This window comes from Melospiza georgiana, chromosome Z (assembly GCF_028018845.1).
Source record: "Melospiza georgiana isolate bMelGeo1 chromosome Z, bMelGeo1.pri, whole genome shotgun sequence".
Taxonomy (NCBI): Eukaryota; Metazoa; Chordata; class Aves; order Passeriformes; family Passerellidae; genus Melospiza; species Melospiza georgiana.
The window spans coordinates 69658964-69682346 of record NC_080465.1 but is presented as its reverse complement, the minus strand read 5'-3'; positions in this window follow the sequence as shown (position 1 = coordinate 69682346).

Genomic DNA, 23383 nt, shown 5'->3' with positions numbered 1-23383 from the left:
TTCAAATTAATTTGCTCTTTTTAAATCATCTTGAACCTCACCCAGTCATAAATTGTGCCCTGGGATGATTTTATTCCTGCCCAACCCAGTTCAAACATGTAGTCCATATAAATAGCCTCTTGTTTTCCTGATCTAAGATGACTTTTTCCCTCTTTGCCTCTCATCTTAATAGCTTGAAAGAGTGTAAATTTAGTTTGGATATTAGGAAGAAGTTCTTTACTGTGTGAGTGGTGAGGCACTGGACAGGGGTATCCAGAGAAGTTGCAAATGCCCCATCACTGCACAAATATTCAAGGCCAGATTACATAAAGCCCTGAGCAATGTGATATAAGGTTCCCTGCGCATGGCAGGAATGTTGGAATTAAATGATCTTTAAGGTCCCTTGCAGTCTAAACCCTTCTATGGTTCTGCACTTCTATGTCCTTGTTTATATCAGCTTTCTCAGTCTGACAGTCTTTGTGCCCATAGCATGCAACACACTCTCTTTCATTGTGTTCACTGCTATTTTCTTTCTCTTCTAATTTTTTCCTTACCAAAAATGCAGTTGCAAAATTTCCTATGTCTTTAAACCTTCTGTGTTTGCTTTCGTCCTCGCACGTTTGAACTTGTTCTTGAAATACATCCTCTTTTTAAAAAACATACTTGGAAGTTATGTATTCATTCTAAGCTTTAGTTAAAAAGGTGTTGTCATGCTATGCTTCCAATGTTTTCTCTGTGATTGGTAGTTTGCATTTTCATTCTTAACTTTGTGAAAAAACACCAATCTCTCATTCATGTCTAGAGGTCTTGAGGTGGAATCAGTTTATCTGTAATTAGTGTGCCTGCTGGTTCCTGCCTTGCTTCCCTCATGCTGGGTCCGATATCCCAATTAGGCAACGTCATAGGAAGATTATAGGCTTTACCCTTCTCTCCCTTCACCTTCCCTCAGCCCAATCTCTTGCCAGTCCAGAGTCTCTTCTCTAATATTACCTCCCATCCTGCCTGGAGTAGCAGAGCATACTCGACCTATTCCTAGAGACCTGCTCACACTCTTGCTTTACTTCTGCGATTCACCAGCACAGACTGATTCTGAAACCATAGGGATAAACAGTAATTCATGTGGGAAAGGAGGATTGCAGTTCAAGAGCAAGGCCTGCTTCCGTCATATCTGTCCATTTAGGGCCTTTAATATTTATTTTAACTTCAAAGAAGAGAGTTTCTACAGCTTCTGTGGGCAGCTGGTACCAGCGCTGAACCACTCTTATTGTGAAATTCTTTTTTCCTTACATCTGGCTGAAATTTCTTTTGTTGCCGCTTGTGTCCATGGCCTCCTGTCCTTTGTACAAAAATGAGCAGTCAAGGCCTGATGAACTTTTGTTGTGTATTAAGGTGTACAGGTGAAGCTGTAAGAATATGAGAAATCCAGGCCTGATCTGCATGTACCTGGTAATGATCATCTCTTCCCACTCTGTAGTTCTGATAATACTGCCCAAAGGGGTGGGGTTTTCAACCCATCAATTTGGAAAAACATAAAAAAGGGAGGAGGCATGATGTGGTGATACTTCTGGCTAGTGCAAATACTGCTGTGAAGGTGTGACATAGGACAAAGGAAGTAGACTTCCACTCTAACAGCTAAAACATACTCAATTTTTCAGCTAAAGTGTTGTGCAAAATTTTAAGCACACATAGCAACAAAACATAGAAAAGTACAGCAAAAACCCAATCAATCCACCGAACAAAAACTCCAGCATAAAAATAAGCAAACAAAAAACATCAACAAACAACAATTGAATCGAACCCAGAAGCAGGTAACATATTACACAGACTGGATGATTACTCTGGATATCTTATTTCAAATCTTTGACAAAGAACAAAGGTAGAACACGTGAAATTCAAACAGTAGAATAAAAAAAGAACTTGGCATGTGAGAAAGCAGTGAGCTCACTCCCCTTTTCCTTCCATTAACTTTTCTCTCTTTGAGAGTTTGTTCCTTTTTTTTAATCTTCACATATATTTGAGCAGAAGTACTGGTGATGAAGATTGCTTTTGTTAAATGAGAGGTGCTGTGCTTTAAAAAGGCATCTTCCTGGCATTATGTCAGAACCAAGGTCAGGTTAAGTGGAGAGTCAGAGAGTAGTGTTTTACATTGAGTGACAGTGTACTACGAGCTGGTAGCTAGCACCTGGAAGGACAATAAGGGCGAACCTCAGTGGCACTTCTCAGAAATATTGTCCTTCTTGTTCCTCCACTGAAGACTAAAAATGCCCTTCAGTCAGGTGGTTTGTGATTCTGTGATTAATTTACTTGATGGTAGGTTAAAACATTTTATATAAATATTAATGATTATTGATGAGTAGATCCGAGAGACAGATTACACAGTGTCATTTTCCTTCAGCAAAGCTCTCAGGTGCTGCAGAAGATGCTTATGGGCTTTTGTAAGGAAGTCTTTTAGTGGAGAGTCTCTCTTTGGCTGAATACTGCCCCAGATATGAATTAGGATATTTCACAGATCCTCTGGTTCTTCTGTTACCTCACAACTCAGACTCTGCTGTCGTAGACATCTTTTTGTGAAAATTCTTTCTTAGGAATTTTTTCCATTCTGAGAAGCTGAGGCCTCAGAAACAAAATGTAAACAATGGTTTTCTGCTGCTGTGGAATGCATCAGGTGGATTTTTGATTGGCCCATTTGGATCTTTATAATTAATGGCCAGTCAAGGCCGAGTTATCTTGGACAGAGTCTGAGAGAGCTGCCTTTTGTTATCATTCTTTTCTATTCTATTCTTAGCTTAGCTAGCCTTCTGAGAGAAAATTCTTCTTTCTTTTCTTTAGTATAGTTACAATGTAATATATATATGATAAAATAATAAACCAAGCCTTCTGAAACATGGAGTCAACATTCTCATCTCTTCCCTCATCCAAGAACCCCTGTGAACACTGTCACACTCTGGAACTCCATCCAGGGCAGAACACACATGCACAAGCAGATAAATACATGTAACCACTGCCAAAGAGTGCTCATTGGGGCACCCCTCATGGCTTAGCAGCAGATTGAGTGCAACTTTCAGGAAGCCTCAAGCATTAGATTGCTCCCTCAGGGGAGTAGTCATGTAATCCCTGTAATCCATAGCCCTTGCTGAGGAAAAAAAAAGAGCGACTAAGGGCTGTTAGAGTCCAGATCCAGAGCCAAGGTTAGAGCCAAGGTTTCCTCGGCTCCCATTTAGCCCACCCCTGCTGTGGTGGAACCTCCAGGAGGACTGCTATCCTCCTGGATATCCTCCACATCCATCACTCCCACTGCCTGGGCTTTTGGCCCCTCAGGGTGTGTGCTGTATGTGGTGGAGCTCTGAGCCGTCAGGTGTTATGAACCATGTGCTGCCAGGACTTTATGTTAGGAGTAAGTACCCAGTAATATCTGTGTAGGCATTGCATAGAATGCACTGGGTTTCAAGAAAATAAAGGGTAAAGATGGTGAACTTCCTCTATAAAAGCCAGGGAACTTTGCTTAATTAAAGCCTGTCACCTAAGCTGCTCTGTACTACAAGTTTTTGAAATATGGGACTACTGAGTGTCTATGTGATGCTAATGGCTTAGTAAAAAATAGACAAAGCTTGGAATTAGAAATTCCCTACTGAAGCAAATGAGTATAAATCTAATATTTTCATGATTAATTTACTTTTCTCTTTTCTTTTTTTTAATTGTGAAACTTAGTGTTTGAGTAAGATCAAAGCATATGATTTTGATTTTATTACTATTACTGATTATTCCAAATGCTCATTTGGGTCACATTTATGGAAAATTCTACAAAAAATAAAAGCAATTTCACATTTTTTGAGAAAATAGCATTTTAGACATATACAGTACAATTAAACTGAAAATTGAAATAAGAATAGTAGTTGGAATTGTTTACTCATGCCATGGTCTTGTTTTTAAAAGTCACCACAAAGGCTTGAGAGAATAATAAAAATGCTCAATTATAGTTGTAACGTCTATAATCCCTCACAAGCAAATAGCAATCTGAAGAAATAATTAATTAAAAGTTTTTACATCATATCAAAAACAGTCAAGAGAGTAGATATTTCATTACTCATCCTCTGCCTAAAGATATGTATAAAAAGTGCATAAAATATAAAGTGTTTCTGATCTTATCAAACTAAATGTTATTAGTTAAAGCATCTGTCTGATATAATAAAACCCAATCCTGCTCTGCCTCGTAATTTTTTTGATGACCATATTAGATATCAAGGCAAATTGTTAAAAAGAGAATATATTTCTGAGAATTGCTACCCTGACTGCTGGTATGTCACTGAAGACAGTGACACGATCAAAATTATGTGTGGACATGCACACCTGCAAACACAAAGAATTCTCATGGAAGTGTAGGACTTTGTTTAACATTACTCTCAAAACAAGGATTTCTGCATCATTTCTACAAATCTGGTTATGTAGGCTTCCAGCTCGTTTTCTGTTTCAAATAACATTTTGCTTCTTTCCTGCTGGAAATGAAGAGAGATAGTTAACTGCTTTGGAAGAGTGATTGTGTTCTTTTCTCATAAGCTGCCTTTTCAACAGTGGCCATTACTCATGCTATCCAAACATGCTGAAAAAGAGTTCTTAGTGTGTAGGCCTGTTCCTTATATTCTTTAAACACAGGTGTCACCTAATGGTTTCCATTGTCTGTGGCATGAATGCACCTCAAAACATTTCCGCTTGTACTGAATAAGATCGGGATAACTATTATATTCCTATTCCCGCTTCCATCTGCACTTCTCCCACAGAATTTCTGAGAAATTTAGATTGCTGCTCACTGATGTAATTCTCAAAGGATAACACATCAGGAAATCACCCTTTGCGCTCTTAGAACTATCAATAATGCAAAAAATCTACTGGAAATGGAAAAACTGGAAAACAGTTTTGTGGTTTTAGTTTGTAGGCTTTTGTCCATACTTGCTTGTCTTTTCATTAACACAGAAATTTACTCATAAATGTCTGTCTAAGGAGACATGCTAAGAAGAAAATAATAATAATAATAATAATAATAATAATTTAAAAATTGCTAAAGCCTTTGGAGGGTTAGAGGAACCATGGCATGTCTTGAGGAAAAAAAATAAAAGAGGAAAAACTTCAAAAGGCAGAAGAAAATCATTGGGGAGGGAAAAAAAGAAAAAGACATCATCTAGTACAGAAGATTAAAGAAAAAGGAAGCTGCAAAGTTCAGGATGGATTAAAAGTAGGTGAAGACTCCTTCAGCAGAGTCATTTGTGCAGACAGGAGAGTCACAGAGAGGATCTACTTTGAGAGATAAATGCATGATAGAAAGAAAGAAAATACCAAAATCTTTGCCAAAGTGTTGCTCAACTTCTTGTAATTTGGAGACTTGTCTTGCAAAATATCTTGTGAATTGAACAACTCTTTTTTTGCCTCCAAGAAATGTGTGAAGAAACCACAGCTAAAAGGAATGAACAGAGCTTAACTGTAGAGTCTGGATGCAAATCAGGATGTGGTGAGGTCTGTTTATCAGAGTGTCGGGTGTCTGATGTTCTCCTGTTACATTAAGGGTATATTTGAAGTAGCTACCATGTAAGGATTGTGCAATGACTCAAACAAAGTGACCTTGGCCATCTCCCTTCCATTCCCCTAAGGTTTTGTCAAAAACTCCCTTCATCCCATTTGGCACTTAGTGAAACCAGCCTGGGTTGCATTTCACATGCCAATCAAGCCTTCTGTACTGCCAAATGTGGGAAAGTTGGTTTTGAGAAGGGCTTTACCTGGAGCAGAGATTGATATCTGCTCATTTTTCATGGACATTTTCCAGGAGGTATAGAGAAGTAATGAGCAAAGCTCCTGTTGGGTGAAGAGATCAGAGGAAGTACTGGTGATATAACAATCATGACTCTTATTCTGAGCCTACTTATAAAGCAAAGATAGACAATTTTGAAAGCTTTTCTGTGGTTTGCTCTGTCTGTCCTTTTTGATCAAGATAATATCAGAATCAGGCACACTAAGTAAAAATAAGTGCTGTTTTCAGAGACCTGTGGGCGTTTCTTGAGAACGCTTCCTCTCCAGCTGAAAACCAAAGCTGTTATTTTTAACCTAATGAGCAGCACTGTTAACAGGGGAATATGTCTGGTTTGCACAAAATGCTACCTGCCTCTTTTGTTAGAAAGTGTATTTAAAAAAAATTAGAATGCAGGTGTAAAGAAAGGTAGATAAACTTGCTGAAAATTTAAAAACTAGAGAGAATAAAGGAAGAAACACAATTTAGCAAAAACGTTCAAACGTTTGTTGCTGCTTGGCTTAAAAGACCATTTTTTTAGCAAACGAAAACACAGTTCTGCCCCTTACTTAAGACAACAATCAGTTTACCTGGGGAGTTGTGTGATTTCTATTGCAAAATTTCTGTCTAGATAATCATACTGTTGTGAGCTCTGTAGTCTCAGAACTTCATCATGGTAATAAAATTATCCCCCAAAATAGAGTTTGGAAATAAATTATAGTATTTGCCTTGTTTTACACATGTCACAGATTACATGATACAGCCCAACTCATGCATCATGTCTGGAGGTTATCAAGAGGCAAATTCTGAGAGCCTTGCTGTCCCTCCCGAGCATTTTGACATAAATCAGTCATTCTGCTTTCTCAGTGCAAAAGGTTTGCTTGAAACGTACTGTAATAGCACACAGCACTCTTGAAAAAATAGACTAATATTTATGAAAGCCATAGAGTGGGCCCTGAAACATGAGGACCTGCAAATTGAGTCTCTGTATCGGCAATGCAATGAGTTTCTTGCACTGGAGACTGATCCGTGTGACATTTACATCTAGCAGCTAATCTGGTAGCTAGTCTACTATGCAAAAGCAGACTGCAGTTTTATTATTTTACAAGTGAATGGTTTATTTTTTTGGAAATTGGCAGTAGTCAGTCAGAATAGTAACAAATGAACAACTGCAATATGGTTAATAAAAGTTGTTACTTCAGTGCATCTATTTCTGGGCAGTTTCCTTTGTATTATTGACCCTATGTAGCACTTGCAGAAAAGAATCCCAGAGCAAGGGGGACACTGGTTTCTGCCTGGGGCATAGCTGAAATCTGTGCAGCTCATTGTGGTCGTGGCTGCTCACGACTCCCCATTTCCAGTGGGGGGAGGGAGGTGTTGTGTATAGAGAGAGACAGAGGGAGAACATAACTCTCCCTGCCTCTCAGGAATTCTCAGTCCTTCCTATCTTTATGAAACACAAACTGAAACCTGAGTTTCAAAGTGCCAAAGCAACACAGCATATTTATCTCTTCTCTGGTGATTTTGCTGAGAGTGTTATGGAAATCATGGGTGAAGAACTGTTCTCTACATTTGAATGAGAGAGAGATACTGATGCTATTGCTTTTCTCACATTTCATTATTGAGGATTTTCCCGCCATTTTTAAACCCTTTTTACCTGCCAAAAGGCAATTGATAAATCCCTGGTGGATTAGGGCCACAATCTACACTGGCAACTAAGCACTGTAGAGGGAAAAAATTTTACATTCCCATGAAGGAAAAGTTCTGATTGCTGAAGGATTAAGGAAGAATCTAGCCTGTAGAACTGACTGCCCTGTCTTGGGAACCAAACCAATGTGGCAATATGAATACTATATACCAGAGATTTTGTAATGTGGGTGTGACTTAAAGTGCCACGTAATATGCACTACCAGGAAATGTTAACGCTAAGAATTCAATTAATTAGTTAATTGAGTGTAAAAAAAAATGTTAAGAAATCACCACTGACTGAGACATACTCCAAGTGTGAGTAAAGAGCCACGTATTAGTTCTAGCAGGATTTCAGACATATCCAATGAGATGGAAATATATATGGAAATCACAAAAAACAAAGCATGATTTTTCAAGAGATCATCACCCACCAGTGTGCTCATGCTGCTCCTTACATCTACTGCCCAGCCTGTTCTTAATATGGTCATCCTCCTCCCCTCAGCACATATTCAGATTCAGGTGAAAACAAAGTTTGCTGTCGCAGAAAGTTTGTGACACTTAATCCTATCTAAAGTCATTGTGGAAAAGAGATTATTTCTCTCCTGCTGGCTTTTCCGTATCTGAAGACGTGGTCCTCTGGTGTCAACACTTTCAATTTCTCTACAGAGGTAATATTTCTAGATATTTTTCTGTTCTTGTATTTCTTTTTTTCTTTGCATTTTCTTCATCTGCTTCACAGTGATTTGGAAAGGGGAGGAATGAGAAGGAAGAAGGAAATTCTCTTGATTTCCCCAACACAGATAAAGCATTTAACAATTTAATGCGGTTTTACTAAGGCCAAGTAAAATTGTTCCTTTTGATAGAGCCACTGTTTACCTTTTTCACAAGATCATGACACCATTAATTCACATCTATTTTTGCACTTATATTCCAGACCCTTTTTTTCTAGACTGTTCTCTAGACTCCTGTGCTCCACCTTGAACTGAAGCTGGTTGTCCTTGACAAAGGAAATCTTGTAATTGGGCTAAGTTCATTTTATCTGGCTTCTGTTTGGTTGGTATTTTCCCTTTCTCCCCACACTCAGGACACAGTGCTTTAATTTACTGAAACAATTTTGCATTCTAAGACTGTCCTTACATGCACTGGTAGTCCCCTGTGGCTGTATATACAGCCAGTGTGCTCTGGGCTTTACAAGATCTGGAAAAGAGCAGAATAATTTATAAGTAGAGCACAGCATTAAATTCTTTGGGGGTTGTTTTTCTCAGCAATATGAATAAATAAAACACGCTCAGGACTTTTGCCTATCAATGCCAACCAGACAGACTCTATATCACTAAACTACAGCACACAGTACATGCATGTGTGTGTATTGCACCTAACTCTCTGTTAGCTACAGATCTGGTGGTCATCTAAGATGGTAATCTTCATTCCACACAGATTTGTACCAGAACAGTTCAATTGTCACAGTAGCAAGTCCCACTGGCTGGGGACAGAAAAAGTCCCTCTTTTCTGGTTCTCTGTTTAATTGACTGGAATTGATTTTGTTAGCTGTTAGGCAAATGTTAAGGTGTTACCCAGGCATCTGAAAACTTATGGCACCCTCCCTGCTGTGTGCAGGTCCATAAGCACTGACACTTGTCTTCGAAGGGAGTCATCAAGACTCTCTTGGAGAGCTCTGTTTTGACTGTGTAGATGGGAATTCCACCTGCCTGCTGATGGAAAGCAGTAAACTTCATTTCAATTTCAATCTGAGCCTAAAGTTTTTCCTGAGTGAGTGATTTAAAAATAGGGCCAAAGTCTTACTGAAAGTTACAAGGAGAAAGATTACTCCTGCTGAATGCCTCACTGATCCCAAGTACAGCACATATGCAGAGTAGCATCACACACAGAAAATGTTTCTGTTGTTCAAGAGTCTGTACCAGGAAAGGGCTGAACTCCAAGCCCATTCAGAAAGAGTGGTTTCTACTTTTTTGTAGCTGGCTAGATGCATTGTTACTACTAGATGTCCCACTTATTTCTGAAACATTATGTTAGCATTTGTCTGTTGAAGGGCAGCATAATGTTTCTTCTCTCCCTTGTGACCAATAATTCATCAAAACATTAAATGCAGTACAAGATTGGGCATGAACCCTCTGTACTGTGCTTGGCACCAGCAGGGCAGTTCTGTAATCTCCAAGGCTGATGTTTGCTAGCTCGTTAGAGACAGAGAGCTGCAGTGTTTATCCGGCTTCTTGTCCTGGAGCCTACCCTAGGAAATTTCAGTTTGTGCAAACACCTATAGGCTAAACAAGGCAGTATTTATTTGTCTTATTTGTACATAACCATGTATTTGTAGGCTATGCAGAAGGCTTTATCATCCACCTGCCCCCACGGTGACCTGGGCCAAAGTAGATTCTGAAAATACCACTAATCAAGCACGGTATTTTGAAAGTGCATTCAAGATTACAGATTTTGAGAGTCACCATGAACTGTGGGCAGCCTCAGAAGGCCCCAGATATTTCCCTCAGCCTCAGCTAGTTGCCTTCATGAGTGTGCAATGCAATGGGTATCACAGACAATTCAACTAGGCTGAGCTTGGAGCACAACCACCAACAATCTCAGTCATCACACACCCACATCCAGGAGTTCATGCAGGATCTCATGGCTGGTGTTGTTTGGCTAATCTTTTGGAGAACAGATTTCTGGAAAGCTCCACCTCTAAAAAAAAGTAGAGGTGATGGTGGATAATAACCAGTGGTCTCAGCCAAAACCACCTGCAAGCTCTCTGGGGCTGACAGGGAGAGCTGACAAATTCCAGCTCTCCTACACATTTCAGTGCGTGGGTATTTGTGAACTCCACACTTACAATTTTTACAGCAGGATTGTTCAGTGTTTTCTGCATAAATGATATTTTATTATTTTATTCCTCTTCCAAATACTGTTTATTTCCAGAGACCTAGGCATTGAAGAACTCTGATGCTGAGGAACCATATTTTGCAGGAGGACTAGCCAGGCGTCCAGGCTGTGAAATCCCTGACTGTAAGCAACTATTAATAATCTCCTCTTACTATGAATTCAAGTCCAACTGTTTTTCTCTTAAATTAATGCCTTTACAATTGTGATATAAGTGATTATTTTTCATTTTGGGTCAATTAAAATTTCTTTTCTAGACAGAACATGTAGCAAGTTCAACAGGAAAAACTGAAGGAATCTAATTCTGCCACAGTAGGGGTGAAAATAAAGTTTTCATCAGGATGCTACTGCACATCCACCAGGACAGTGGGAAAATGTAGAGGTACCTCTCCATACCCTCTGTATGATATGTAAATTCAGCCTTTTGACCAGACAGAGACTATTACCTGTATGCTTCCCCATTATGTGAGACCGAGTTTCCTCAGTTACCTAATTTTGGGACGTAGGCCAGGATATTGAAGTTTACAGAGTGGATAAAAAGAACAAAAGAGCACAGTACAGCACAGGGACACGCACTCAGCTGAAAGGATGGGCAGTAGGGCAGTCATGCCCTCAGAGTGAGTGCAAGCCTGCCAGGATGTCTGTGCTTTGCTCCACGTGGGAGGATTTTCCAGGGTCTGGTTGATTGCTTGGAGCTTATCTGCAGCCTGGCCTGCTCTGGGTGGTTGGATCATTGAGTTCTAAGTGTTTTCTCTTGGTTTGCTCGGGTGATGAATTGTTTCAGTTTCTCTGGGTGTTACTGTGAAATAACTGTTTTTACCTACATGGCATACAGGGAGTTCTGCAACGATCACATGAAATGTAGCTTATGCTATTTATTCAAACAGTTCACACATACACCTACAGAATAGGAGCATAGTCTGGAGGGGAAGAAACACTGACCAGGGTCAAGAGTTGAATTTGGCTTCTGCATTATTTGTTCTTTAGGAAGTCAAAAAGTGCTGGTGCATACCAATAAATTAATTTTTTACTCTCTCAGGATCATGCTGCTGCCATTTTTGATTGTAGTTTCTATTGTTTTGTTTCTGTCTGGAGACCCATGCTATGGTTTCTTTCTCAAATAAAACAATGTGGTCTCTCTCCACCTCTGCTACTTACTTGTAAAGTAATCAAGAGACAGCAACGTGCAGGATAAGACTCATGTTATTAAAAATGTGAGTCAGGCTCTAAAGCAAAAAAACAAATATTAAAATAAAATTCACAGTTGACTCTTTTTTTTCTTCCATGCTGTTCTAAACACTTTAATAACTTTCTTAACACGTTAATAACTTTACAGAAGCTGCTCTGGATTTTATTTTAAAATTAAATATTTTAATTCTCTCAAAGCAGGATTAGTCCAGGAGGCTATATATAAAGCATTAAATATGCCATTAACACAATATAGTACAGCTTTTCCACATTTTTTGGTCATTCCAGTAAACAAGTGGACTTTTATTTCACTGAAACTAAAGCAGACCGTGGCAAACATTGACTAGAATGCACAGTGCTTCTCATATTCTGCTTCTCATCAGGGGCCTGCTTACGTTAAGGGGCTTTTTGTGCCCTCACAGAAGAGAAATTCACAGAACATTTTACTTGTTAGATGCAAGCATTTTTTTGTCTGAAAGGCAAGAAACCTGTAGGAATCCGTTTTGTCAGTTCCTTCTTTTTTACCTTGCTTCTTCCACTGCTCACAGCTGCCTGGTCTTTATCCCACCTTCATTAGAGAGAGAGAATCCTTCACCAGGAAAAAAAAAGAGAAAATGTTCACAGCAGGAAAGGTGTGTCCTAATCTGGGCCAGGCTGAACTTCAGGCAAGATTGCTAAACTGTGCATTAAGTTCATTGTGTTTCTAAATCTGTATCAGCAGCCACTTTAATACGAAATAAACCACGTGCTCATTTGAGCTCATCAGCAGTTTCTTTTGTTTCCCAGGCGACGTTTCATTTGTCCATTGTGATTTTCAGAAATGAAAAAAGCATCCAAACAGACAGACGTTTCTACATGTCTCTCTTGGAGACAATTGTAAATGATATCTGAGGCATGAAAAGTTTACTTTAGTCTGGAACATTAATTCTGATGCACTAATAATTGGATGCAGTTTGTTTTTGTTATAACCCCCAGAGCTACTTCAATGCACAATTAAGTGGAAAGGAACCTCAACACAATAGTTGTACCACAGACAGCATGACAAGCAAAATGCAAATATGTAGACACTTACTATGGTGTCCTTTGTAACCAATAAATGAGTATAAAAACATGTAGAACAGGAACAAGGTACTATATAATTTTAAGCGAATGTGTAGTGATATTTTTGCATTTGTATCTTAGATATTAATTAAATGAAAGAAAACAAAACTATATAAATTACTCTCTTAACTCTGATTCTCATCGTGTATACACAGTTAGGATGACTAGTTTATTTGCACACCTGTGTTGACACTTGCAATTTACCTCAAAATACAGAAGTACTTGCAAATTAAATCTGTTAAATCAATGACTCATAACAAAGATGTTTGCTGTTTGTTTGTGCATTTGTTTTCCAGTTAGTGGTACCTAAAAAGTCAGTAGGGGCATAAATTTTCATCTCTGATTTCAAGATAAGTGAATGTGATAGCACTGCAGGCAAGAGATTATCCCTCTTGGCTTTGTGAGAAACTCCCTCCCTTTCTGCAGAGAGGAGGAGGAAGAGGGATTCCATCATTAAGAGATGTAAAATTATCATGGCTGCTTCTGTAGGCAGTGGAAAGGATATGGTCCTGTTTGTAATGATGCTGCTGACACACTTTATTATCTCCACTGCTTTAATTTATTTAGCATGCTTAGAGTAGTTGTCAGATTTCTTCTAAATTCCTAAGAATTTGCCAGGTATAAAAGATTAGGATTACTGAATCTGGGGTTTGTTTCCATTTCTTTCCTCTTTGACCATCATGTAGAATAAGGCCAGTAGCACAGCTCTGATAGGGCACATTCCATCTGGCCATTCACCTCTACTCTTCCAAAAGCCCAAGATTTTGTGGCCTTTATGAAATGATATAAAATTCAAAGTCTGGAGATACGGTTGAAATATTATTCATATTTTTACAAGCATATTGGTATTTTTCTGCTGGCTGCCAGAGTGACCTTAAGCTTAGCACAGTTATCTGTAATTTTGAGGTCTAAACTTTGTGACTCCGGTGGCATCTTCAATTTTACATGCTTGAGCACAGATGCAAGCATGGGAATTGTAAGCATGGTCTCCCACCATTTGCAAAGGCATGGGCTGAAGTGGAGCGGTGCTTTGGGTGCTCAGGCCTTCAGTCTCTCACCACTGAAATAAAGCATTTTGCATCTAATTTGCTGGACAAGGATGCTCTGTTGGCTGCACTGGGGCCAGGATGTCTGGGATGTATCCTGCCAGGCCTCATTGCCAGTGACAATGTCTGTAGCATCCCCTAACCTCCATTTCCCTTTCTCTTTCCATGTGGAAAAAAATAGGATTGAATTTAGCCCCTGAAAGAGTCAGTTAAAGAGAAATGATTTGACATTTTAAAAACTATTTTTTCATTGCAGGCAATTTGTAGTGGAAAACTTTTTTTCAACCCTGTGCTAATAAACTCACGAAAATTTGGAGCCAGACAAATACGTATGCGTCTAGGCTTCCACTGCATTTTCCCTTTTATACTCACTTCATTTCTGGACACAGGCTGCTCAAACAGGGTATGCATGTGCATGCACATATATAGTGCTGTGACACAATGCTCTTTCCAGTGCAGTCAGTTGACAGTGTGTATATTCTGACTCTAGGTCCCTCCATCTATTCTCAGAGCAGCAGTATGCAGTCCTGCAACCTCAGAGGGTTTTGTCTGGAGCTGGGAGGAAAAAGCAAAAGTATTCTGTCTGTTAGGAATGGCAGGCAGAGAGAAGGGCAATGGATGGGCCAGCTGGCCAATAGGTTTTTAGATAAATCAAATTTCTGCTCTATGCTTAGGAATAGCCATTAATCCTGTCTCTGGGACAAGAATTTGTTGCCTTTTGACAGAACTGGGAAAAGCATTGCCCTTGTCATCAGACCAGAATAGGTTACAGATTTGTCAGAATATGTTATTTAATTGTTCTCCAAAACAGATTGAGAGCCCTAAAGAAAGCAAATATGTAGACTAGGACAATTATAGAATTCTATTCCAGCAGCCATCTCCTGCCAGGTATCTGGTTCCAGGCCGTCTCTGTGATCAGGGGATGTGAAGGCATCCCTTTGAAAGGGTGGGCAATGGGAGTCGACAGCCTTATCTCTCTTTACCAGAGAAAGTGGTGGGCCTGCCAGCATATTTAACATGAATACCCTCTGAAAACTGCTGCAGAAAAGTCTGCAGAGAAAAAAAAATCAGTAGTATGTTTTGTACAAATTTTTACTTTTTTCTTCATCAGACCAGACAGAGAAAATAAAAATTGGCTTGCTAGCCTTTTTATTCTCTGACAAGTCTAAGCTTTTGATCACTGGAAAATATAAAATACTTTTGCTGCTTTCTCTTATTTTGTAGAGTCCCTTTTATTTACTTTAATAACCCGTGACTGACATTTGTCAGGGCCAGCCTCAAGGGCTGGTGGCTCAGGTCAGCACCTGCAGGTCTGACCATAAGCCACCAGTCTGAAGGAGTGAGATGCTCAGAGTGTGGTTCAGCTCCTCACTGTTTTTTCAGCCTGTGGTGCCCCTGGTTTTGCTATATTCTGTATTTTCTTTTTGTTATTATTTCTGCAATAAGGGGTAGAGTTCCGTTTGCAGGCTAACTTGGTGTTCCACCTCGCTGCCGGGGTTTGATCAGGGGACACCACAAACCTTTTATTAATCTGTAAATACCTGGCTAGGTTTGTTAAGCTTTTGTGACACTACTTCATGACTAATTGTTTATGTCCTGGTTGATATTTTCAAATAAACTAGTGAATGAAAATCTATCCTGTGCCTTTTACTGTAATGATCTTTCATCACCACCCTCCTTATCTTCAATTCTGATGAATTAATTTAATTTTACCAGCCAAACCATCCCATTTATTTAAACTCCTCTGTTAAAAATGTGTGAAATTTCTTGAAAAAAAGGTTTTGTCAGATAGTTTGAATTTTGTGAGTTTGCCTAAATACCAAATGCACTAAGCCAAGAACAGCAGCAGGGATGTCCCCCAGCCAGTGCAGTTATGTGGGTGACACTTTGCCCTGTTTGTTCCATGCAGCACACGCCTCACCTCAGGCTGGCAGCCTAGCTGCAAGTCTCCAGCTGTGCCTGACTGAAAGGAGAGACATAACATGAAATAATGGGCTGAATAGTACAAACCTCCTCAAGCAAGAAAATTTAAGAACATTATTTACGTTACCAGTGTGCCTGAACTAAGCTCTCTACTTTGAACATCTGAAACTGAGAATTAGAATCTGGTTTTGGTTTCAGATTTGAGTATATCACTGCTAGTGGAGAGGTATGACATTAACTCCTTCCTTTTGCCTGTGGTTTGTGTCCATGTCTGCTCCTGCAACTTGGAACTATTCAAATGGAATAGTTTCTGAAAAGATATCTAATCTATGTGCTGTTATTTGTCAGCTGAAAATGGCTCCAGGATGCTTCCTCTGAAACATTTAAGCACTGGTTTCCACCTCTTTGTGGATCATTCTTAGGATTAGAGCAAACATGTTGTATTCAGAAAAAGTATCTATGGATCTAGTGTTTTAATACTGGGAGGAAGTATTTGAAATACTTTAAAGAAGCTTTTCCATGGGAGAAGGAACATGAAGCTTGTCCCCTAGAATACCCCCAGAAAATGATATGCAAAATAATGGACTCATTTCTTCCCACCATTGAATCAAAAGGCCTTTATAATCATATTTTTAGTCAAAGACAGAGACATGAATCATTTTCAGCTTCAAAAATATTTAAAATCCAAATATTTTATGTAAATACTGTCAGATTCATGTTTTAATACATCTTTTGCTGTATCAACCTGCATCTTAGTCTTAGCAACATGTTAAGACTAAATATTATGAGAAGTTTATATTTGAACATTTCCAATTAAAAAAAAAGCCAAGCAATGAAAAATGTGGAACAGCTTTATTATGCATACTCCCTAAAGATAAATATTACTTAAATTCTTTGCCAACTCCTTGACAAGTTAAGTTATTCCAAACAATAATAAATGCATGCCAGTAGCTTTCTGCTTTGTTTGTGTTGAATGCCCATTTATTAAATATTTTTCCCAATGGTTTCTTTCCAAGAATATCTAAAATAGATTTAACTATATGGGACATAGTTAATTGAGAGCAGGTTGACAGAATCTATTTCTCTGAGAGATGTGTGACAATACTATTTCCAAGAAATTTGACACTTCAATTAACGACGTGCCCTACTGTGCTTTGGAAGGGATCAGCTCATTGAGAAAAGAAGGATCTGGGTGTTTGCTAGGGTCAAACAACAAAACTGTCATACCTGTAACTTGTGACAGGAGCAGAACAGAACAGATCTAAAAGCAGTTAATTTCCCTATTTGTTAGAAAGAAATACTTTACTAAGGAATACTTTGCTAAGAACAAAGATACAGTGAATTTCACTAGTGTAAAATCAATTCCGATAGCAAGTATAAGGTTATATTGAGACAAGTCAGTAAGGTAAAGACACAGATGGAAACTGTAGTGGGTGTAAGCATATGCAGTGTCTGAATGAAAAAATGCACAATGTTAAGGAGGAGCATGTATTTTTAAGCTACAAAATTATCTGGATGGAATACGTACATGTCTGGCATCTGGTACGTGTTACATGGCTACATTTGTTTTAAGAAACTCTACCAGACCTGCGTTAAGACAAGTCCCTCTCTATTAATGAGATCCGTAGTTCATAAAAAGACAGCTGACATGCTGCCAGTTCAAGTGCTCTGAGAAATGTCCTCCAGAATGTCAGCAGTTCAGGCTGGTGCCCTTGTGCCAGGGCAGCCCGCACAGGGGAAATCTTCCCCTGTTTGTCTGGGCATGCCTGTGGCATGTTTTCAGCTGCCAGCATCACAGTCAAGCCATCAGGGATTTCATCCCAGAACTCGGACCCTCATCTGCCTGGTGGGAATTTTCTCTTTGATTTCTATGCAAATGTGCGAACAGTCATTAGGAGCAACATTAATTCTAACTTGAGGCTTTGTCTCCGCTGTAAATGTAAAGTGTGTTGCATGGCTCAATCTGATTTAAAACACTCCTACATCGCAACTGAGATTCTCTTCCTTCGCTCTTCTCCCACCAAGCTCCTTTTATGAACTCTGAATAAAACCATGAGGTTGTAAGAGGATTTATTCTTTCTTTACACTTCATTTCTGGTACTAACTTGCCACTCCATCTCTTGGGTCAATATCTAAATTAAAAATTAAGCCATCTCTCCTACCTCTGAGTGTGATCATCTATAGCAAGGACTGCCTTCCATACTATGGATATCTTCCCCAAACCCTGATCTCAAAGTGGCATATACTCTCTTTCATGCACAAAGAGCAGGCTCTGTAACAGGATTTCAAGCAGCAAATTAAGCTCTAAGGGGAGTGACTAATATTTATAGTAGTTCATGTTTTCTTGAGAACTTTAGCTGTTTGGGGAAGGAAGGGTCCAAAGGTTACATTTTTCTGCATTTCTCCCTCTTTAACTACTAGATAGAGTGTATAATTTATGATTCATCTAAAAATGGACCTAGACCTTTCCTACAATCATTCCCTCTTGGGGGAGGTTTGGGACAGCCCAAAAAGTTATTTTTATCAACTCCTCCACTCTTAAAGATTCTGTTTTTATAATGCTAGAGCTAAAATCCTTCAGCATCCTAATTCCAAAACTGAAATTGCAAGCAGTGCACCTTCCAAGCTTGATATGAATAAGACATATCACAACTGAAGAGGATCACCCAGAGAAATGAAATCTTGACATTTCTGATCTCCCTCTAAATATTTTTATAAAAATAAAGCATAAATCATTATAATTTTTTATAAAAATAAAGCATTAAAGCATAAATCTCTAAGAAGCTTCTATAATCTGGCATAGACTTTGAACTACTCATATGAGTATTTCTCCTGAGCTCAGGACGATTCATAAGCCATAACTACTATGTGCTACCTGAAAATAATCCATGGCACAATAATGCATGTTCCTCCACCACACTGCATAGTGCTGACATGATAACTTCTCCTAAGCATTTGAATCAGGAGAGGAATCATAGAGAACTTTTTGGGGTGATCTGGATTAAGTCTGTAATCTTTTGACTGATTTACAAAAGAGTGCTGAAATAAGATGCAGTCACATCTTTCCTTATTTGTCTGAAATTGAGTGACAGGTCTTCTCAAAATGTAATCCAAAATAAACTTTCCTTTTCCTTTAATCCATCAAAACAACATGGCCATTCATACTCTGTCAGCCATTTGTATACCACTTCTTGTGTTCTGTTTTACAAAACAATTTATATAATTAAACTAAAGAATTCCTTCAGGCTTGAGTACACAGCATGAGAGCAGGTCTGAACTAGAAATTTTGTTCCAGTGTCTCTTCAAAAGGCAGTAATTGTAGTGTCCTCATATGCCACTGAAGAAGCTACTTGCTCTGCTGGCATGCCTGTCAGAGTTGAGGCACTGGAGGTTCTGTTGCTCTTTCCCTTGTCCTGAAGGGCTCCTCAAGTCCTCTCATTTTCACCCATTCCTGGTCACTAACCAGGACAGTGTTTACAGTCTCCTGTAAGTCTTTCTTCTCAGTTCTCTTATGACCAGTAACTGCTTGAAATAACTTCACAGCTTCATTAAACAAAATTTCCTTTCTTCACCTTATGTCCAGTCAGAGAAGGGCAAAAACCAGTAAAAGGTGACTATCTCTCTTAGCTAACCACTATAATTTACTTGCAAGTTTGGGATAAATCCCTCTTCTCTTGACCTGCTATCACTTCCACGGAGATAACTCACACATGGCTCTTTACAGCACCTCTCTGTCAGGTATACATTAACTTCAGCTTGTCCTTCCATTCTCCTCATAAATTTTCTTCTAATAGCATAGCATATCCTTCAACTATGGCTTTTGCCTTAAAAGAAATACAAATACATGCTCTGACACACAAGTGAGAGGATGATCCTGATAACAGGACTGCCTTGCACATATGACTCCAATAAAGACAATGCATAAAATATGCTGGGGATATGAATGCACAGCATAAGTCCTATTTTACAGCTACCCCTTACACCATTACCCCTTTTCAGCTACAGGATAATTAACATATCTTTCATGGACATACTTAAGGCACTTTTATAGTATACATGTGAAACCAAACACTCTGCTGATGCTAGTTCATATCATGCCACTGAGTTCTGCGATCCCTTTCAAGTAACCTCTGATGATCTGATCTACACCTCTCTTAGGTCAGAGGTTATCACCATCCTTTTAGGTTTTGTATTTCTCTTCCACCCCAGCCCCACACTGCCCGTTTCCTTGGTTACATTACTGGTGACCTTTAGAGAAGTTTTGTGTGCATTCTGCATGCCCATCACATCTCTCTCCTCACTGGGGCTGTGCTGTCTCCTTGCCTTGCCTTACAGGTTTCAAGGCAGCCCAGGGTTTCTGTGGTGCTGTGTGAGTTCATCCTGCCTCTGTCACGCCTTGCCCCAGCACTCACTGCACACACCCAGTGCCTGGGCTGAGAGGTCTCCACTGGCAGGCCGGATCGTGGCAGCCTTCCATGTGGCTTGCACTAACATATCCTTCTCATAAGAGATAGGATTTTAGGGTTCCTTCTATTTTTTCTTTTTGATTCTTCTGCCTTGTGTGGGGAGGCTGAGGTCATGAAGAGACTGATCCTTTGTGCTGCATTTCTGGTGCTGGCAGTAAAGGCTGGTGTGACCAGGGTTGTGTAAGAGGGCTGCAACTGCTCTTCATTACCTGCTAATGCCACCCAAAACTCAGAGTTCAGTTTACCAAAAGGAACAAAACCAGCCATAGGGCACTTCCAGGTAATGTAAGTATATGGGATTGTTTAGTGTCCTTAGGACAGCAGAGGATAATGAAGCATTGAATGGCTGCCAAAGGCTAAAAGAAATTATGGTTCTTTTTGAGCAGGTTCCAGTATCGCAAAGTGCACTCTTATATATGATCCCTCCATACAAAAGCTAAAAAGACATTTCAAAAATATTGTGCATTTAATCAATGCTAATGACATTCTCTTTAATCTAGTTACAGCTGTCTGTCTCTGTGCTTCCAGGGATAAAAGTGTTCTCCTGAAGTTTAATGACTGAACAAAACAGCTTCTGGAGCTTGCTAAACCCTTTTGAAATACTGATGTGTTTGTCTGCTGCCAATGGCATGAGAGTGGATGGAAATGGCCTTTGTCTGGTCCCAGTGGCTGGGACAAGACCACAAGGAAATTAGTTTTGAAAAATCACCTTCCTTTAACACAAAACTTTCCAAATTTTTTCTCATGTCGTCGCCTATTCATGAAGAATTTGGCAGGAGTGTACCAATCCAACTGGTATTGCTTCATAAAGCCAAGCAAAACAACCAATAAATTTGATAGTAGAGTCTTTGGCTAACCAAAAGCTATGGAAAATGAGGATTAAATCTTCCTTTTCTTCTCCTTCCCTGCCACTCCCAGAAAGCTTTATGGCTCTAAAATGGGTTTTCAGCAAAATTTAAGCCCCATAACTTTAACCTGTGATTTTAATAGCCAACCCACTCAGCATTTGTGGTGCCTCTGAGCATGTCCAGAACTGCCTTGCATCTTGACAGGGCTGAGGAGGCTGGCACAGCCATCACACTGCATCCCAGCCACATCCCAAACTTGGCCTCTTTCCTGCTGAACTCCCCACAGGCAGCTTTCCAAGGTGGCACCAAAGATGCACTGAGGCCATCAGGCTCTGCTACAAAACCTGTTGAAGGCAGTAATTTTCTTTCCTCTGTTTTTTCTCCTTTTTTGTGCTTGCAAAGGAGCAGTATTCTTGAATGCCTTCCTCTATTTTTGGAGTTTTTTCCCCCTTTTTTTCATTCTTCCATAAGATAACAGTATAGCAATCAAAGAATTCATACAAGAAGGAGTGGTCAGACATAGATTCAACTACACAGGGTGAAAGTGTTAAATCCACGTCTCCAAGTATGTCAGGACAAATGGTTTGAGAAGCCATTTGTAGAAAGTAAATGCAAGAAACAGCATTTCCAATTGCATCAGAGTATCAGCCACAGTTTCCAGGAAACATGAATCAAAAATTTTTGTAGTAATTACCCATTTGTAGGGGTAATTTCTTGTCTTAAGGAGCCAGATTAAGCGTTTGAAAATAAATCTATTTCCTTGACAATTACTGTCATTTCTCATAGAATGAAACCAAAAGAAAGTCATCAAAGAAAAATTATACTTAAGTATGTAGGAGCTGGTATCTCTGACATTATTATTCTTCCTCTGCTTTTACTGAATTCTCATATTGTTTGTCTTAGTGAGGGAGTTGTAGTTGTGTGGGAAAAGGCTTCATCAGTGTTTTGTTATTTTGGAAAGTGAAAATTTTAAGGCAAAAATATTTTCACTGAAAACCAAGAAATTCTGTTTGGGAAGGCTGCCCATCTGTTGCTCAAGTAATCTGCTTGTCCCACGGACTTGAGGACTTATGCATCTCTTGGGAGGGAAGGGGATAAAACTTACTTTTATTCAAATCAACACAAGCAAGCAACAAAAGAGGTAATAAATGCATCTTCTTGCATCCTCCTCTGTTGCCTTTCCAAACTCTATAGAGAGGTGGAGTGTTTCACCACAAACTCTGGAAACAGCCTGCACCAGCCTCTCAATTCCAGCTTCTGCTATTCAGAACTGCACAGCTCACCAAAACTCACAGAGAGCTTGATAAAACACATGCAGTTTGCGCCTATCTCCCATTTCAGGACAGAGCTGATTCTCACCTTTTGAGTATGGTCCAGGGAAGGAAATATGGAAGAAGATTCATCCTGGTTTACAGGCAGCACATCAGTGACGTCAGAGGAAACAAATTTGTTTCTTAGGCAAGAGGAAGTTTGAGAACAACCATGAAAAATGCCATAGTCATTTTAACTAATTTTCATAATGTTGAGCACACCTTTGTAGTTTACAGAAGTTACTGCTTCTACAGTGTCAAAAAGTGAAGAGCTAAAGAAAAGTCAGAGAAAATATCCTAGTGTAACAGCATGGCCAAAATTTTAGCCTAGATTTTCCCAACAACTTTCCCCTTTTAATCCTGGAATACAATTGAGGCTTTGTGATTTATCTTGACAGACCTGGCCTTCAGATATACAGTACTTGTTCCAGAGAGACTGTATATCATTTTGATAAACTCTCAAAATTCCCTTCAGAGCCAAGAAAATGACATTTACTGAGTCATAGCCCATCAAATATTTATGAATCATATCACATTAAATAAAAATAGAAAAAAAAAGAAACTGTGAGAGAAAATAATGTTTAGATTATTTTCCCTCTGTTTAATTCCCATCTAAAATGACTTCTTTGAACATCTGCTTAAATACAATCCATGATTTTTTCTCTGCATAAAACAAGCCTATTTCAAAATGCTTGTAAGACGTTGCAATGTGCAGCATATGGTATGTTGAGATGTGAAAGGCAAAACTGATGACTAACACTGTAGGCATTATTTATTAACTTTAATTCATACTATCTCATATCCTCCTGTCAGCTCACTCCTCCTCCTCCTTCTTTATTATTACAGATGAATGAAAACTGATGCTTCTGCATTCTTTTTAAACCATTAAAATATGTTAATTATTTACGGTAAGGTATCAGAATGAATAACGACAGTCTGTCCCTGAAGCTTTCAGCCTCCTATTGCAGCAGTTTCTTTGCTTCAGCATAGTTTAAAGCAAAATGAAGAAGAAAACCCCACATTTCTCATCAGAATCTTACAAGTAAATAATATGGCAGTCTTCTGAAACAGTATTGCACTTGTACATTTTAGTGTTAGGTGTCCAAATGGGTTTTCAAAAGCTGTTTTATCACAAGGATAAAAACCACAGGAAGTGGGAAAGGATGAG